Below are 5,174 nucleotides of genomic sequence, written 5' to 3'. Positions count from 1 at the left end.
TCTATCACGCACGTTATTTGTTATTTGCTGTTGAGATACAGAAAGGTGTGGAGCACACAAGCTTTTGACCGTGAGACAGTAAGCTAAAAGGAATACAGTAAAATGAGTTGTTGTAACTGTAATCTATCAAAGTACAGAACACAGCAAGCGACTTGTCGTGACTACAGTGGATTTATGCAAGAAACTGTAACAACTGTTGTACTTTGATGTTAAAAATAAACAAGAGACAAAGAAAATCAATGAAACGTCTGGAGTCGTCAGTGACACTGTGTAACAAAGGACACGCGTCAGAACTTGTGAATAACATGCACGTACAGCAAAGGAATGACAACATAAACTGTAAATTATTTGTTTTGTATTGCTTTTTACCTTCTCTTCTCCAAACTCACACTGCATGATTTTTAAAGTCATCGCATCACCATTGTTTTCACATTGCACTATCTGTGGCAGCATTTAGTTGCTGCTGTGTTCACACTGCACAGTGAATTGGCGATAGGAGGTTACACACTGCATGACTTTATAAAAGGAAGAATCGCCAACAACTCTGTCTGGTGTGCAAGCTACTGCCAAACGCACACAAGAAGTGATAAGGAAACAACGCGAGATCATGCTGACATTGTGGTCTATAATTCCTTCACAAACAAACAATAATTATAAAAGATGACGTCCTTGTTTAAGGTCCCATATGGACAAAACTGAAATTTTATGGATTTTTCATGGTAACTGAGGGCTAGGGGCTATGAAACTACCATATGATTTTAAAACAGTCAATTCACAGTAAAATGCACACAGCCTGCATAAAGTAGCTGTGCCTTTTAACGAGCTGCTGTGACGTCCAATTTACTCAGTCACCACTTTCAGTCACCACCTCGAGCACCAACCACCATCCCAGCCTTCTTTTGCCAAAACATCACGGCCATGCCATTCCAATAACATGAAAACAAGTCAAAAAAAAAGTGCTGTTCAGTCGATAGATGTCGAAACTACATCATTGCACAGGCTTCCGAACAACATTAATATAAAAGACCAGTGGCACGTCAGCTTCAGCATCTTTCACACAGCCATTCCAATAAACTTTAAAATTTTTTATTTAAAATTTAATTCATTTAATAGAAGTGATAAAAAAAAATCTATGACATTATTTTTGACAGCATCCTCATTTTACATGATTTTTTTACAACAGCCCAAAAAAAAAAAAAAAATCTTTCAAATACTTGTTGTAGAGAATCAGCCTCAATGCTGCCTGAAACAGCTGTAGAACCATCGCCGACTGGTCCGTGGAGTGTCCACCCAAGGCCATTAACACCAGAAGCGCCGCGCCAGTGTCACCTACTTTTAACGCAATTCACCAGTCAATTGACTGCCTATTGTTTTGAATAGGAAGCTATTGCTGACACACAATGATCGCTAGATGGCGCTTTCACCCAAAGCAAATAGTTACCTTGATGCTGCGTGAAAAGGCTATGGGAAACATCTTGTCATGTTGCCGGTTGTGAAGCATGTGTGTATCAAACACGCCAAATTTTGGCTTATATAACCTCGGTCGGGTGACGTCATCTGATGAGACGCACCTGCAGGTTATAAATAGGAGTGAACCGGAAACATTCCTCAGATCTTTTGTCTTCACTGACCTCGTTGTGTATGCGTCTGTGTTTAAACCAGCAAAATAAGAAAGTGTTTAACTCACCGATATGGCAGAGTTTTAATAGAGATATCCCTCCGTGTCTGATAAATACATATCGGAGAGCGATCTCTACACTTTACTGCTTCGAATAAAGCGCTCGCCCCGCATTCCTTGAGAAGCACCAGGCCGCGGCGCATTTCTGGGGCTTAAAACGCGTGCATCCAGCAGAGCTGTGAGAGACGGATTTAAAACTCCTATCTCTCACTTCCTCGTTGGATCGGGAAATCCCTCTGTCCGCTCGCAAGCGCGCGCTGCGCTTCTTGTGAATGGGCAAGGATAAACATTCTCTCTCACTCCGCGGAGATGGAAAAAGCACCCAAGCACTTAAAAAAAAAAAAAAAAAAAAACATTAGATGGCAGGTTCTGTCAGGTGGCCGGGGGCGGAGCCTCAACAACGCTCTCTCCCTTGTTCTTAGCAATCTCCATATGAGTTAACCCTTTTATGGAGTAAGCTGTATTTATCCTGTGTTTTCCTGCCATCTACTTTATTTATTTGTTTAAATCTAGTTGAGGAGGAAGCGCAGGGTCATATGATGATGCCCAGATAGATAAGACGCTTCCAGGCTATCTCTCTCCTGGGACATCATCCTTCCTGAAAAGCTATTACTTCCTTTCAAGCTGTGTAGACTTTTATCTTCCCTGGGGGGAAAAGCTTTTTAGGCAGCCGGTCTGGTTGGTGATCCATTGCACACCATGACGGTTTTGTAGGTCTACCAGGCTGACCTGCTGAGAGACTTGAGTACCGGCGGGGCTCTTAAAAATAGGGCGTTCTGGAATTACGCCAGGCCACAGACTTATGGCTTAATCTCAGCGGCATCAAGCACAGGATCGGGCATTCCTCCTTGATGCCCCTATTTCGCCTTCCAAACTGTTTGGCGATGTCGTTAACTTGTTCACCACTAGGTTCATAAGGTGAAGTTATATGAACAAGCCTTTGGAAATTCCTTACCCGCCGTGCTCAAGAGTCGGGACTGTCGGCCACCCAGTCTCGACCGGGTCTGACGCTCGCAAGGCGTGAAACACACAAGGAGAGTGTTTTTGAGCCGGGCACCCCCTCGTAAAGATTGGGGTGCGTCGCGCTGCGCTTCACAATCCGCCTCAAAAGAGCTCAGACTGGCATATTGTCTTCTTCACAAAGAAGCCCTGAGGTTCATGTGCCCAGGACCATGGGGGTGGCCCCCCAATGGGGAGAGGCACGCAGAATTCCTTTCGAGAATGAAGTGTTCTCCCTGGCACCCCAGGAGGTCGGTGTTTTTGCTCCGCCACCACTGGTGTTTTGGGCAACACCAGTCTCAAATAAAGTGTTAGCTCTTCAGTTTTTCCTGCCATGTTTCAGGATGCCGAACATCTAACATCACCCCCTAAACCCCGTTTAACCAAGCTGCTGAGACTTTTGCCCCTTTCAGAGAAACTGGCAGCGTGAAAACTACTGGCAAGCATATCTCCTTGGGTACTAAGCACTGTAGAGAGAAACTACAGGATGCAGTTCTTAAATCACCCTCCGTGTTTCAAGGGCGTGGTCTCCACTTCCGTAAAAAACGGAAAGTGCACATCTGCTGACAGAAGTTGCTGGGGAATGTGGCCATGGAACATGTTCCCCTACCAAACAGTGAGTCATGCTACTACAGTCGGTATTTCTAGGTTCCCAAGAGGAACGGGGGGCTAAGTCTAATTTTTAGATTATCGCGGGCTGTTCCGCTATCCAAAATAAATAAATACAGCTTCAAAATGTTGACTGTCAAAGTGATTGGTCTCAAATCCTACCAAGCGATTGATTTGGGACAATCGATTGAAGGACGTTTACTTCATATAGAAATTTTGCCACAACACAGGAGGTTCCTAAGGTCGCTTTCGGGGGCGAAGCTTACCAGTATCTGGTCCTTCTATTTGGTCTAGCTCTCACCCGCACATATATGAAATGCATGGATGTAGTTCTGGCGCTTACGACTCCAGGGCATCCGTATTTGAATTACATAGACGACTGGCTGGCCCAGTCTTAGTAGCTAGCGCTTTGACATCAGCATGTCATCCTAGCTCATCTTTGTTTCTTAGGATTGAGACTCAACGTCATGAAAAGCGTGCTCTTTCCTGTTCAGAGGACAACATATTGGGTGTCACATGGGATTTGATCGTAAGCGGGCACAGCTGTCTCCTGCTTGTGTCGAATCCATTCTCCACACCATCAAGGAAATCAAGCTAGACCAGAAAGTGACCATCACTTTCATAGATCTTATGGTAGCTGTATCCACGGTGACACCTTTGGACCTTCTGCACATGAGAGCATTTTAGTTGTGGCTAAGAACCAGGGGATTTCACTCTAGGGCCAATCCCCAATAAAGGTTACGCGCCAGGTGCTTCGTACCCTTCCTATGTGGTTCAGACCCCGGTTTCTGACTTTGGGTCCCACTCTAAGTTCGTCTTGTAGATGCCTGCTAACGCGATGCTAACGACAGATGCTTCCCTCATGGGCTGGTGTGCGGTCTTAGATGACCGTCCAGCCCAAGGGAGCTGGAGAGGCCATCTTCTCACGTGGCACATCAATTGCCTCGAAATGATGGCTCTATTTCTGGCCCTAAAGCACTTCTTCCAGCAGTTGAGAGGCTACCATGTCCTAGTGCGGGTGGACAACACTATGGCAGTCTCATATATTAATCGCCAGGGCGGACTGTGCTCACTCCGCTGAATAGCTAGCGCACCAGGTTCCTGTCCCTCAGGGCGATTTATATTCCAGGGCATATGAATGTGGGAGCAGTTGTTCTGTCCAGTCAATCTCTGACACACAGGGAATGGAAACCCCACCCTAAAATAGTCAGTCAATCTGGGAGAGATTTCAGGTAGAAGAGGTGGACCTCTTTGCCTCGCAAAATCAGCAAATGTCCCCTTTACTACTCTTTGACTCTTCCAGCTACCCTGGGTCTGGACGCCGTGGCCCGTACATGGCCCTGGTTACGCCTTTATGTGCTTTTCTTTACTTTTACTGTATGTTTTGTATTATAATTTTGTGATGCTGAAAAAGGCTGATAAAAATTTTGTGCTGAACGCTATTGTTGGCTCTGAGCTCTTTTTTCCCGGCTATCCGGCCCAAAGCGGCACAGTTTGTGTGCATGTAAATGTATTGTAATCCTATTTCATTACATGTTCTAAAACCACGCCCCCTTTCACTTTTAATTTACAGTGGGAGAGATATGGATAATTTTTCGATACAGAATTAATAATTGCCATGGATGAAAATAAAAAAAAAAGAAAAGGTGGATCTGAAGATTAATGCGACAAGAAAAAAAAGCTTTAAAAGCAGATGCTGTGAAATTCAATGTAATAAAAATCAGGAACAATCATGGAGTTAGAAACTCCTTTTGAACGGTAGTGTATGTTCAGTGATACTTTAAATAATATACTTAAAAAGCATTTATTTTTGTATTGCGTTATATTTTTATACTAGTAAGTTGTGTCAAAAGTTATGGAAGATGGCGGACTGGTGTAAACTTCAGTC

This window comes from Clarias gariepinus, chromosome 2 (genome assembly GCF_024256425.1).
Source record: "Clarias gariepinus isolate MV-2021 ecotype Netherlands chromosome 2, CGAR_prim_01v2, whole genome shotgun sequence".
Classification (NCBI taxonomy): domain Eukaryota; kingdom Metazoa; phylum Chordata; class Actinopteri; order Siluriformes; family Clariidae; genus Clarias; species Clarias gariepinus.
The sequence above is the reverse complement of the archived record's forward strand: the minus strand, read 5'-3'. Positions refer to the sequence as shown.